At 38.0% G+C, this 14,883-nt stretch overlaps 1 long non-coding RNA gene across 1 annotated transcript in view; it reads left to right on the forward strand.

Annotated features, from left to right (window-relative positions):
• Positions 1–10,887, forward strand: part of LOC110207618 (uncharacterized) — a 57,324-nt gene extending 46,437 nt beyond the window's left edge. Inside the window, exon 4 of the long non-coding RNA XR_013484579.1 lies at positions 9,666–10,887. This is a non-coding gene — a long non-coding RNA (uncharacterized LOC110207618). The remainder of the gene's footprint in view (positions 1–9,665) is intronic.
• The last annotated feature ends 3,996 nt before the right edge of the window (positions 10,888–14,883 follow it).

The raw sequence follows: 14,883 nt of genomic DNA on the forward strand, positions 1-14,883 counted from the left end.
TCAGGACACTGACCCTAGATTTGGAGTCAGAGGTTCAAATCCTATCTTGGTCACTTACTCCCCAGTGGTTGGCACGGTGACTGACCTGTAGTAGGTGTTTAATAAATGCTAGTTGACCGATAACTTGCTACTCTAAGCCTCAGTTCTTTCATTTGTATAATAACCACATGTCATTGTACAATGTCACTTCTAGTCCCAAATCTATGATCTATGACAGCACAACCTGGCACTTCTCCTGGCCTCAGTTTCTTCCTCAGTGAAACGGTGGGATTGGGCCTTAGCTGAAGGGAGTCTTAGACCATAGAATGTCAGAAATTGAAAGAAAACATAGGAACATGGATTCTAGAACTAGGAGGGACCTTAGAGGTCTAATCACATAGTTCAACCCTTCTTCCTGTCTCCTCCTACCACAATTTTATTTTTTTTTGTTTTTATTTTTTTGGTGAGGCAATTGGGGGTCTTGCCTAGGGTCACACAGCTAGTAAGTGGCAAGTGTCTGGTCTGAGACCAGATTTGAGCTCAGGTCCTCCTAACTCCAGGGCCGATGCTCTATCTACCTCGCCACCTAGTTGCACTCCCCCACATTTTACAAATTAAGAAGTTGAGACCTAGAAAGGGTAAGCAGCTTGGCCAAGGTTGCACAGGAAGGTGATACAGTGGAAGAGTGTTGGGCCTGGAGTCATGATGGCCTGAGTTAAAATCCTACTTCAAACATTTCTTGTTACCTAATCCTGGGCAAGTCACTTAAACTCTCTCAGCCTCAGTTTCCTTATCTGCAAAATGGGTTTCCAGGGTTGTTGTGAGGTTCCAATGAGATAAAATATGTAAAGCACTTTGCAACCCTTAAAATGCCATATAACTCCTAGCTATTAGCAAAGTTAACAGCCAAATCTGGTACAGGCCTGCTCTCTAAGGGCTCCTTCCATTTCTAAAATTTGGTTGATTCGAAGTCAGCAGCTACATCCTGAGCAACCCCATGGCCCCTGCACAGCAAAGCTCTGTGGGTAGCTTCATGTTTTCCCTCTGGGGGTGGCATTCCTAGCTCAGCTCTTCCTATCTCAGCTCTTCCTCCCCTTCTCTCTCCCCCCTCCACCTGCTTCTCCTCAGAACAGAGAGTGAGTGTTCCCTTGTGCTGGGTAGGGCTGAGGGTGACTTAAACCGGCAAAATGAAAATTATGGCTTCTTTTATATCTGGCTCCTGTGAGTAACGAGTCAGTAAAACTGTCAACAGCTTTTGTGTTTTAATAATCCTTTTCCTGTTTTTAAAACTCTGGGGATTTTCTACTGTTGCTAATAGATTTTCAAGTCAGCAATTACGCTAGGGATTATGTAATGGTTGGGTATTAAAAATAGAAAGGACCCGAGTCTGCATCTATTTTAACCAATTCAGAACACAGAACCCTAGGGGGAAGGGAGAGACAGTCCAGGAGAGAAGAGGGAAAAAAAAAAAAGATGTCTGGTGACAAGGAGCTCTGGGAACCTGGCATGTGACTAGGAGATTCCAACCCAGCCAGGACTTAGAAAGCTCCCTCTCTGGACTGCACTACTCTCTGACTCCCTCCCCCCCAACTCTGACCAAGCCACCTCCTGCTAGAACCTTCAGACACATCCGGATTTCCCCTGTGAGAAAGCATCTGATTTCACCAGTTTTTATGTCAGACGCTTTTAGGCAAGACCCTGTCTATATCTTCCTCACCTGATAGAGGAGACAGTATGGCATTTAGAGGCAGAGGATCTTTGGTCTGAGTCCCTGCTCAGCTCCTCACTCTATGTTTGACCTTGGGCAAATCTCTTCCTTGTTCTAGATGTTTGTTTCTTCAGCCAGGCAGTGTAGTTGATAAAATGTTGAACTTGGAGTCAGGAAGAGCTGAGCTCAGATTTTGCCTCAGACACTTTCTAGTTATGTGACCTGGGCAAATCGCTTTACTTCTTTCAGCCTCAGTTTCTCCATCTGTAAAATGAGGATAATAATAGCATTTACTTCATAGGGTTGTAGTGAGGATCAAATGAGATAACTTATGTGAAGCATTTTGCAAAGTTTAAAACACTATATAAATGCTAGCCATTATTATTAAAGTAGTAGTAGCAGCTGTAGAAGTAGAAGCTGTAGTAATAGTAGCACTAATAGTAGTAGTAGTAGTAGTAGTAGTAGCAGTAATAGCAGCAACAGCAACAGTAGTAGTAATAGTAGTAGTAGTAGCAGCAGCAGTGATAGTAAAAGGTGGGAGGGTGAGTTCACCAATGTGTCACTTCCCATCTCTGGGTCCCAATTTCCTTCATTAAAAAAAGAGAGCCAGATTAGATAATCTCTGAGGTTTCTTCCCATCCCATATGAAATGCCACCTCCTCTTTCAGCCCCACATTGCCTATCTCCCTTGCCTGGCCCCTACCTGTCCTGTGTCTCATTTTGGGGGGCCTTTGGTTTCCATTAGCTATCCTAATCCCCCTAAAGTCCTAACAACAACAAGCTTAATTACTAAGCTCTTCCTATGGGCAAGGCAGGGTGTTAGTTGTTAAGACTTAGAACATGGACTTGAGGGCAGGGAGCATATATCACTTTTAAAATTTGTATCCCTAACACTTAGTACAGGACTTGGAACATGGCAAGAAGTAAATAAATGCTTATTAGCTCACTCGCTTACTCACTCATTCTTATATTCCCCTACTTCTAGGTTTTTCCATTCTAATAAAAGACAATCACAGAATCTTTGAATGAGAAGACCTGAGAGGTTATCTGGCCAAACCCATACCTGAAACTAAAATGTCCTTTTCAGCTTTCCCCATAAATGCTCATCTAGCTTGACCAATTCAAGGTCATTCAATTCAATTTGAATTCCATGGGATCACTCTTCTGCCCAATTTCCTTATTTCCACCAAGGTCCCTCCATCCTTCCAATCACTAACATTTGCAGCTTAAGTGTCATCCTTAACTTTTCCCTCTCCCTCACCCCTCTTCCATATTCAATCCGTTTCCAAGTCTTGTTGAATGTACCTCCATAACATATCTCATATCTGTCTTTTTCTCTCTCTTTGGCCACAAGCCCAGCTCAGACCCTCCTCCTTTCTCATCTGGACTATTGTAAAAGCCTCCTATTTGGCTTCCTGGCTTTCAGTCTCTCCTTTCTCCCAGATGTCTTTTACAGAGTTGGCAAAATAATCTCAGGCTCCTCTTGCTTCTAGCATAAAATTCAAACACCTTAGCTTAGCATTTAAATTCTTTCACGATTTAGCTTCAGTCTAATTTTCCAGGCTTTCCATTTCGTATTATTCTCCTTCACACACTCTTGTCGTCCAGTCAAACAAGCCCACTTGGCATTCTCCAAACTTAGCATTCTACTACACGTCCCACCTCCAGGTCTTTGCCCAGAATGTCCCTCATGCCACAATTGTACTGCCTCTTCACCTCCATCTTTTAGAATCTATGGCTTCCAAGCTGAGCCCACGTGTTCCCTCTTATGAGAAGCCTTTTCCTATATTCTTCACTGTTAGTGCTTTCTCCTTCCTCAAATAATCTTTTATATACTTATTTGTTTGTTGTATCCCTTCAGTAGAATGTAAACTCCTTCAGGTGAAAGGACTATTTTCTTTTATTTTTTGGCTAGGCAATGGGGTTAAGTGACTTGCCCAGGGTCACACAGCTGGTAAAGTATCAAGTGTCTGAGGGTGGATTTGAACTCAGGTCCTCCTGACTCCAGGGCCAGTACTCTATCCAAGTGCCACCTAACGGCCCTCCACGGCCTGGACTATTTTATTTTTGTCTTTGCATCACCACAGCTTAGCACAGTGCCTATACAAACACCTAATAAGTGCTTGTTGGGATGTATTAAATTGGATTGAATCTAGGTAGCCCATTTTGCATTTAGATGATGCTAAACATAAGAAAATGTTCTTTATATTTCATCAATTTTCCCTTTCTGCAACTTTTCCTTATTCCTTCTAATAGAACTAAAGGAATTAACCTCTATTGGTGGAATTTTAGTAACACATTTCAGGAGCTAGTTTTTGGAGGTTGGGGTGGAGAAGGACACTCCAGGTGCCTCTCAAGTCACACTATAAAGGTGTACTCATAGCCTGCTAATTCACAGGATCAAGGACTCCCACTCTGAAATATATGTAAGGGTCAGTAAAAAGTTTTTATTTGACCACTAAGAGTTCAGAAGAAATCCTTATAGTTTTCAAAAGGTCCTCAGTCCTTCATGCAGCCCAAGACCACTTAGCCCATGAAATGTGGTATTGGCATAATGGAACACGCACTAGATTTGGAGTCAGATATCTTTTTGTTCAGTCGTTTTTTCAGCTGCATCTGACTCTTTGTGACCCCATTTGGAGTTTTCTTGGCAAAGATACCAGAGTAGTTTGCCATTTCCTTCTCCAGCTCATTTTACAGATGAAGAAACTGAGGCAAACAGGGTCACACAGCTAATAAGTGTCTGAGGCTGGATTTGAACTCAGGAAGATGAATCTTCCTGACTCCAGGCTGGGCACTCTATCCACTGTGCCACCTAGCTTCCCTGACTTCAAATCTTTACTCTGTCATTTTCTAGCTGCAGTTTGCTCATGTGTAAATTAGAATAATCCTTGTACTGCTTATCTTCCATAGTTGTTATGAAGAAAGTACTCTAGAAATACAGGTTATTTTTATGCTACTAATAATAATTGTTATGGAATGCATAAGGACTCAAAGATTTAGACCAGGGGGTCATTCATAGATTACCCAATCAAATTATGATTATACAGATGAGGAAACTAAGACCCAGAGAGGGGAAATGATCAGCTTCAGGTCACACAAAGGATCTAGCCTCCTCTGAGAGACTCAGACTCAAGCCTGATCAGCCTTACTTTGGGAAGCTCCTCCACTTTAGAATGGTGTGGGTACAGCCTTGTCTGTCTGGAGGAGAGGGGATGATCAAGATGAGCCTTCTAGAGTGGAGTCTACTACAGTTTTTAGACAAAGTGATATGATGGAAAGAGTGCTGTAGTCATAGGACCTGGGTTCAAATCCTACCTCTAATATTTACTACCAAGATGATCTTAGACAAGTTACTTAACCTGCCTAGCCCTCAGTTTCCTAATCTGTAAAATGAAGGTATAATGGCCTCTAAGGTCTTCTTCCTCTTCTCCAGGGGTTGCAGGTATGCTGTGACCAGTCTTACTGGTGGTATTTTTTATTTTACTCTCCCAAATTCCTGTGGGGAAGGCCTACTAGAATCTGGGGCACTAACAGTGGCAGGTGTTCAAATATACATCACCACTCCTTGGGAGACAACCTGAGGGAAGCCCCTGTTGGCACAATAGATGCTGTGATTTATGGAGCACTTCCTGTGGGATAACTGCCTTCCTGGTCACTTTCCCAATAGCAGAAGGGAAGAGTTTCCCCCAGCATTCCAGAGTGAATCACGTGCCCAGGGATAGCTCTGGGCAAAACTTGAAGTAGGCCAGTAATACCCACATCTCTTTGAGCACCCCTTTCCACACTGACATTCTCATCTTCCCCAGATCCCCGTCTCTGGCTAACACCATTCACATCTCTGGCTAACACCATTCACACCTTTTCCCATACTCTCTAACCTTTTTGGCACAGCACAAAAATCTTTCCTTACTACCAGGGGAGTAATTAGCTTTTCCCTAAGATCTCAGATAGCACTTTGTACCTTTCTGATAAATCCAACCTGTTTTACTGTGTACTATCTGTGTATGAGGGTAGCTAGGTGGCACAGTGGAGAGTGCTTCAGGACTAGTCAGGAAGACCTGAGTTCAAATCTAGTCTCAGATACTAGCTGTGTGACCCTAGGCAAGTCACTTTACCTTGTTTGCCTCAGTTTTCTCATCTGTAAAATGAGCTGGAGAAGGAAATGGCAAACCAAGAGTTGGATACGAATGAACAACATCTGTGTATTGTATTCAATCTATATATGTTTCTATCTGTGTGTGCGTCATAATACCCTGCTAGACTATAGATTCCATGAGGATAGGGACATATGAATTCTGTAACTCCCTTAGTCCCTAGCATCGTGCCTGGAATCAAGTGCTTAATAAATGCTTGGTAATTGATTGTTAGGGGTAGCTAGCTGACACAGTGGATAGAATACAGGGCCTGGAGTCAGGAAGACCTGAGTTCAAAGTCAGCCTCCACCACTAGCTGTGTGACCCTAGGCAAGTCACTGAACCTTGTTTGTTTCAGTTTCCTCATGTGTAAAATGAAATTGGAGAAGAAAATGGCAAACCACTCCATTTCCAAGAAAACTCCAAAAGAGGTAATAAAGAGTGGGATGCTACTGAAAATGACTAAACAATAAACAAATTGATTGTTAGATTGATGCTTGATACCTCCAAGGAGAGTTTACATTTTATTGGAAGATTACCTTGCTTTAAAGGACAACGCTTGGCAGAAAAGAATGAGGGCATTGTTTTCCCACTCCAGGCTTCAACTTCCTCATCTGTAGAACAAAGGGATTGCATCAGGTGGTCTCTTTCTAAACTTTAACAACAATAATCCTTTCATCTCTGACATTTTATGTTCTAAGGTCCTTTCCATTTCTAACATTTTATGTTCTAAGCCTGGTCCCTTCTGGCTCTGACATTCTATATTCTAACTTCTAAGATCTCATCTTGTGTTCTAAGTTCCCATCTAATTCTAACATTCTTGGTTCTAAGGTCCATTCTAGCTTTGATAATCTGTTTTTAAAAATACTTGATAGCCTTGGCATTCTATGTTGTATATTCTAACATCCATTCCTATCCTTAGCTCAATCTGCTCCCCTTCTTCCCCTCATCTACTTTTTATGCTCCATCTGCCTTTCTACCTCTAACATTTTTATTTGAATTATGAAGGGAGTGGATCAGAGAAAATCTGGATCAGAGATTTTATAGCTGTCTTTTCACTTGCCTGGTTTGGCTATTTCTAGACAGGGATAGCTTTTGGTCTGGTACCTCCCTTAGCTAGGAGAGCTGGCCTACAGATCTTCTTTTGTCTTCCTGCCCAGGTTTTTTTGTAGAGTCCACCCCTTAAAAGTACCAAGCAACTTAGGCATGTTCTCATCACATGGGAAAATGCTTCCTTGAATGAATCTCATTGAGAATTCAGGCTTTTCAAGCAGTGACTGCTTTATTGCACCTAGCAGTCTTGAGCTCCATAACCAGCCATTGGCAATGTTGTGAAAGAAGCTCTTTGCTTTGGTGACTTTCTGCCTTATCTTTCAGGATCTGTGAAATCCTCTTGGTGGAAATTGCATACTAGTTTCACTATATAGATGAGATTCCCCCCCCCCCCCTTTTGTACACCTATGCTGATACACGGCCTCCTCCTTACTCTGCACTTAAGTAAATTATGAAAGAAAACTTAGGAAGTGAGCATAACTGGAGATCTGTGCTGGGAGGATTATATATACACACATATATACATATATACATACATACATATACATTTGTGTGTGTGTGTATTTATTTATTTATTATTGAATTTGACAAATATCAAGAAACTTGAGCTGTCCATATACAAAGAACAGAAAAAGAGGATTATATGTGAAACCAAAAATCTCTATTATGTACAGCTTATATTTTTAGGTATAGAAGAAATTGAAGACCTTTAATTTCAAAGCTGTCCTGTTTATCTGTGTCTCCCTCTCAATTTTCTTCTGTACATTAAAAAAATGCTTCAAAGACACTTTTATCTTTCTTTTAAAGAAAATGTAGTCACTATCACTAACTTCTCTTTCCTCAATCTCTTCTCCAATTAAAAAAAATCTCCCTTGTAACAAACAAGCACAGTGAAGCAAAACAAATGCACATATTGGCCACATCTGAACATGTATGTCTCATTCTGCACTGGAGTCAAGGCTGATCTTTACTGTAGCTCTCAAGTCTTTCAGAATAGTTTTGTTTTACAGTGTTATGATAATAATGATCATGATGATGATAGCTAACATTTAGATCATGCTTACTTATATGCTAGGCACTGTGATCAGTGCTTTAAAATTATCTCATTTGATCCTCACTACAACCTTGAGAGGTAGGTGCTATTATTAACTCCATTTTACAGATGAGGAAACTGAGGCAAACAGGGGTCAAGCAACTTGATCAGGGTTACAGCTAGTAAGTATCTGAGGCAGGATTTAAACTCAGGCCTTCCTGACTCCAAGCCTAGCACTCTATCCACTGTACCATATAGCTATAGTCATTGTAGTACATTTCTCTCTTCATTCTACTCCCTCTTTCAAAGTTTGAATTTGTTGATAAGTCTTTCAAAGTTTTGCTAAATTTCTCCTTTTTATCATTTTTTGTGGCATAATAATATTCCATTTATTTATATGCAATAATTTGTTCAACCCTTCCTCAATTGAACACCCTCTTAGTTTGTAGTCCTTTGCAATAATAAAAAGTGGTATTATGAATATTTTTGTACACAAAAATCCTTTCTCTCTGATTTCTTTGGGATCTCTCTCTCTCTGTGTATACACGTCTATATCTATCTATCTATCTATCTATCTATCTATCTATCTATCTATCTATCTATCTATCTATCTATCTATATGCCTCATAGTGGTATTGCTGGGTAGAGGTTTATGCACAATTTTGTGACTTTTTGATTTCCAAATTGCCTTCCAGGACAGAGGATAAAATTCACAGTTATATCAACAGTGCATCAGTGTTCTGGCCTCCCAAATCCCTCCAACAATTGCAATTTTACTTTTTAATAATCATCTTTGTCAATCTACTTTTTATGAAGTAGCACCTCAGGGTTGTTTTAATGTTCTATTTCTCTTATTATTAGTGATCTGGAGCTTTTTTATGTGGCTATCGATAGCTTTCTTTCTTTCCCTTTAATACTACTTGTTTATATCTTTGAACTCATTAGTAGCACCGTGTTGAATAAACCCAAGGACCCCCAAGTACTAGAGCAAGAATGCAATATTAGATTAAAAACTGCTAGGAAAGCTAGAAAGTCATTTGTTTCTATATGTCACATTCCTAATCTGTATCACTGGTCAACTTTTCTATTTTTTAACCAGTACTAAAAAGTTGAGATGATTACTGCTTTGTAGTACAGTTAAAGATCTGGTTCTGCTAGGTCCTTTTCCTTTCCACTTTTTTCATTATTTCCCTTGAAATTTTTGATGTTTTCTTCCTCCAGATGAATTTTGTTATGATTTTTTTTCTAACTATAAAGTAATTGGTAGTATAATTGGTATGACACTAAGTAAATTAGTTTCAACAATATCATCATTTTAAATTATGTTCACATGACACCAGCCGTGAGTAATTGATCTATCTCCAATTATTTATCTCTGTTTTTATTTCTGTAAAGAATTATTTGTAGCTTTTTTTCATAAAGTTCCTGTGTGATTTGGTAGGTAGACCCCCCCAAATATTTTACATCTTTTGCAGTTGTTTTACATGGATTTTCTCTTCCAGTCTCTCCTGATGGTTTTATTGGGAATACAGAGTATCCCCAAAGTCTTAGTTCAGTTTAAAGCTGTTAAAGTTTAAATAAAGCTATTTAAAAATAAAAATATTTAAGCCTAGCTTAAAACTGAAAGGATGATGATTTATATGGTTGCTTTGCTATTGCTTCAATTAATTTTTTAGTTGAATTTAAGATTTTTTAAGAAGACCATAATGACATCTGCAAAAACTGATCATTTTGTTTCTCTTTGCTTATGTTCTAGGCTGCCAGGTGGCACAGTGGCAGGCCTGGAATTAGGAAAACCTGAGTTCAACTCTGATATCAGATATCTACTAGCTGTGTGACTTTGGACAAGTCACTTAGTCTGTTTGTTTCAACTGTTTGTTCTCAACTGTAAAACCTTGCAGAGATGTTGTGAGGACCAAGAGACATAATATTTGTAAGATGCTTAGCAGATATTATATAAATGCTTATTTCCTTCCCCTTCCTCTCTTACATTAATTCCCTTAATTCCCTTTTCTCGTCTTATTGCTATAGCTAGAATTTTTAGAACTGTATTAAATAGTGGTTGTTGTCCTTTGTTCTCAAAGAGAACTAAAATGAAACCATTATGTTGGGGTCAAGGTACAGTATGTCTGACTGTGGCTGATCAGACCAATACAAGCTCAGAAGGTTCTGCCACAGGTTGGGCACAAATAGTCTTTATGAACATTTGGAGTGAAGATGTTTCCAAATCTGCATATCTCAGGTTTCTTTTGAGCTACTGCAATTCTGCTTTGCTCATAGAATATACAGCACTTTCTTTGTTGCAGGCACACCATGCTGGGCAGTCCTATGCCGAGGTCTCCTGCATCTCACAATCAATTCCAAAGTTCTTCTGAGAGACTGTAAGAGTATCCTTGTGTCACTTCTTCTGACCTCGATGTGAGAACTTGCCTTGTGTGAGTTTTCTGTAAGATAATTGTATAGTCAAACATACTTTTGGCCTTCTTAGAGATGGATGAACTATCTTACTGGTAAACCCTGTGGAGTTTTTGATTTTCATTTAGCAGCTTCTGAATTTCCCCATCATTTTCATCAAACCAGTCTTGATGTTTGTGAGTGTTCTGGCCCAGATGAGTAATTGCAGTGCTGTACGCCAAATCTCTGAGATCTGCCCACTGTTTTTCTGCTCCACTGTTGGCAGCCATATGTTGGCTCAGCTTTCCCTTCATCTTAGCAACAAACTGTTTACACTCAGAGAAGTGCCCTAATCTGTTAACATTGTCTTCTGGTAGTCATCTTGCCTTGGGGATGCTACTTTTGTTGAATGTGAATGTTTAGCTTGTAGAAGAGAGGTCTATGATTGGTCCAGCACTCTGCCACACATCATCTTCTTTACTTATATCCAGTCTGTCTCTTTTCCTTACAATAACATGCACTTATATCCAGTCTGTCTCTTTTCCATATAATAACATTACAATAAATGCCAATGTTTGCTTCAAGGGTGCATTGATGAAGTTTTATTACATTTAGGTAAATGGAAAATAGTGTTAGTTAAGAGAAGGTCATGAGATGTACAAGTCATCAGTATAGTAAGTGACTACTACCATTGCTATTTCCAACTCCACTCCTTTTTGTTGTTGTTGTTGTTTTTGTTTTTTTGGTGAGGCAATTGGGGTTAAGTGACTTGCCCAGGGTCACACAGCTAGTAAGTGGGCTGTGCTCTATCCACTGCACCACCTAGCTGCCCCCTCCAACTCCATTTCTTCCAAGGAGTCCCTGCCATGTCTGATGGTCTGTGCCTACTCCTGTTAAAGTCATCCAGAATTATAAGCTTGTCCTCTTTTGACACATTGACGATGAAGGTATCCAGGTCTTCATAAAATTTTTCTTTGCTAAACCTCCTTCTTTTATATTTTTTATTAGCTTTTTTGATATTCTTGACTTTTTCTTCTTCTAAATGACTTTTGTTATGATTTTTTTCTAATTCAATAAAATAATTTTGGGCAATCTAATTGGGATTGCATTGAATATATAAATTAGTTTAGATAAAAATGTCATTTTTATTGTATTGCTCCTGCCCACCCATGAACAATTAATATTTCTCCAATTACTTAAATCTGATTTTATTTGTATAAAAAGTTTTTATAATGTTGTTCATATAGTTCCTGGGTGTGTTTTGGCAGGGATATTCCCAGGTATTTTATACCGTCTAGAGTTATTTTAGGAGGTTTAGAAGTACCAGATCTTAAACTATATCGTAAGGTAGTAATTAACAACACTATCTGGTACTGACTAAGAAATAGAAAGGTAGATCAGTGGAACAGAGTAGGTATACAATTTACACCAGCATATGAATATAGTAACCTTATATTTGGCAAGTATAAAAACTTAAGTTTTGGGGATAAAAATTCATTATTTGGTAAAAATTGTTGAGCCAACTGGAAAGCAGCCTAGCAGAAATTGGCAGATCAATATCTTATACCACTTAGCAAGATAAGGCCAAAATGAATACATGACCTAGATATAAAGAGAGATATTATGAGAAAATTTAAAAAAACATGGAATACATTACCTACTGAACTTATGGATAGGTGAATAATTTATGAATAAATAAAAGACAGAGAACAATGTGACATATAAAATGAATGATTTTGATTACATTAAATTAAAAAGATTTTGTACAAATGAAACAAATGTAGCCAAGATAAAAAGGAAGCAGAAAATTGGGGAAATTTTTTAATAGACAATTTCTCACATAAAAGTTTTATGTCTCAGACATATAAGGAACTTTGTTAAATCTATAAGAATACAAGTCATTCCCCAATTGATAAATGAACAAAGGAAATGGATAAGCAATTTTCCAATGAAAAAATCAAAATGGTTTATAGTCATATAAAAACGTTCTAAATCACTATTGATTAGAGAAATGCAAACTAAAACAACTTAGAGATACAATTTTACACTTTTTAGATTGGCTAAAATGATAGAAAGAGAAACTGACAAGTGTTGGAGGGGATGTAGAAAAATTGGTACAGTAATTCACTGTTGGTGGACCTGTGAACTGATCCAAATATTTTGGAGAGCTATCTGGAATTATGCCCAATGAGTTATTAAACTGTCTACACACTTGGACCCAGCAATATCACTAGGTCTATTTCCAAAGATGATTAGAGAAAAAGGAAAAGAACCTCTATGTTCTAAAATATTTATATTAGGTCTCTTCATGGTGTCAAAGGTATCCGACTAAAAGAAAAACACAAATTCTCAAGTATCTGTTATCCAACATGCCCACATGGGTATGATATGACATCAGCCAAGACAGGACACTATACAGTCTGACAGATGCGTCTTGAAGGTTGTCACTGAATCAGAAACAGAAATTAAATGCAAATAAAGTTCACCTGAATCCACATTTGGAGAAATTTCTATTTATCTGATAGACAAATGATATTTTTTTCAAGCCAAAAACTAGCTATCCCATTTTCCTTGAAAAACAGCTCCACAGACCAGCCAATTATTCCCTTGAACTTCTTTCTTTGCTTGAACTTTTTTCATGGCTTGGCTGTAAAAAATCTGTTCCTATTACTTAAATTATCTAGAGCAGAGGTATCAAACTTAATGACACTGGTTGACCTAGATTAAAATGTAATTAGGAAATGTTTAACAAAACAAATAAGATCTTACAACACAACATAGACAATGTTATTTTGCTGGGGATGCAGGGATGCCCATTAATTGGGAAATGGCTGAACAAATTGTGGTACGTGACCATCATGGAATACTACTGTGCTACAAGAAACGATGAGCTAATTGATTTTAAGATAGACTTGCATAAAATAATGAAGAGCAAAACAAGGAGAACTGAGAGATAGTTGTATATGGTAATAGCAATATTGTTTTAAGAACAACTTTGAGTGACTAAGTAATTTTGACCATTATAAATACCCAGATTAACAACATAGAACCTATGAAGGAAGACGCTATCTGCATCCAGAGAAAAAACTGATAGTAGAAATAAATATAGAATAATCCTAATATATATATATATATATATATATATATATATATATATATATATATATATATATATACACATACACACACACACACATATTTGTTCTAATGATAGCCATTTCTAGGGTGGGGAGGAAGGAAAAAAAGAAAATGATATGATAACTTTATTATATATTTGAAAGGAACAGCCAGTTGTACATAATAGATTTTCAGTTTCATGTGCAATCATCTTTTTAAAATTCTACTATATTATGGAAATGTTTCTTTTATTTCATAAATTGAAAATAAACTAAAACCTTTTATTTTTCTGTGACTCCATCAAGGTTTGACATGGTGGGAGCATATGCATTGATGATGGTGGCGAGGCACTTTCCTGCAAGTGGCAAATGCATAGTCAAAAGTCTGTTATTCACTTTTTTTGGTAGGCATATGAACTGACTAGATTAGTTTCAATTGTGAAACCTACGCCAGCTTCACAGTTGATGTCCAACCAAGCTCTAAGAGCTGCATAGCACCTGCTTCAGCCGCTTCATGTTTGTTGGAACAAATTATTCTCATCCACCCATTCTGTAGGGGGAATTCTTCATGTGCTTGGAGTACACATCCCCCCAACTCACCAATATGTCTGAGACTCCTCAGTTACCTCAATCTGGTTTAGCCCATCTGCTTAACCAGTTTGCCAGTGGCGGGTGGGTGGGTGGTAGTGGCTTCCATGCATGCTGCAGGGGAGAGCTGGTTGATTCAGGTGGATACTAAAGGTGGAAAATAGCCCTAAAAAGGGCGTGGCAGTACTCACACCAGAGGGACTAGCCTTCCCCGAACACCCTAAGCTCTAGAACTCCATTGAACAATAACAGCAGTGATAGTTATTCATACTTCACTTTTGATCTTATTGTAAAAGACTCTAATATTTCTCCATTACATATAACGCTAGATCTTAGTTTTATGGAGATACTATTTACCACATTGAGAACAAGTCTATTTGATCCTATGTGGTTTTTTTTTGTGATTTTTAAAAACAGAAATGGATGCTGATTTAAACAAAGGTTTTTTCTGCACATATTATTATATAATCATGGGACTTTTTTGGGTTACTATATGAATATTATGTGTATGGTTTTCTTAATATTGAACCAATCTTGCATTTCTGCTCCAAGTACAACATACTTATAATGTATAATGTTTTAATATTTGTATAATAAAATTTTTATTCTTACTTATTCTTACTTTATTTATAAAGAATTCTTTATTTTCCTATGTTTTCAAACAATTCATATGATATTAGAATTAATTATTCCTTGAATGTTTGATAGAGGTCACTTAGTCCTAGTCTTTTTTTCTCCTTCAGGAGTTCATGTATGGCTTGTTCAATTTCTTTTACATGAAACTGAGCTATTTAATTTTTCCATTTTTGGTCACATTAGTATTTTGTAATTTTGTAATTATTCATCTGCTTCATTGGTTTTCAGTTTTGCTGTCAT

Source organism: Phascolarctos cinereus, unplaced genomic scaffold (assembly GCF_003287225.1).
Source record: "Phascolarctos cinereus isolate Bilbo 61053 unplaced genomic scaffold, phaCin_HiC Scaffold_2;HRSCAF=192, whole genome shotgun sequence".
NCBI classification, from domain to species: domain Eukaryota; kingdom Metazoa; phylum Chordata; class Mammalia; order Diprotodontia; family Phascolarctidae; genus Phascolarctos; species Phascolarctos cinereus.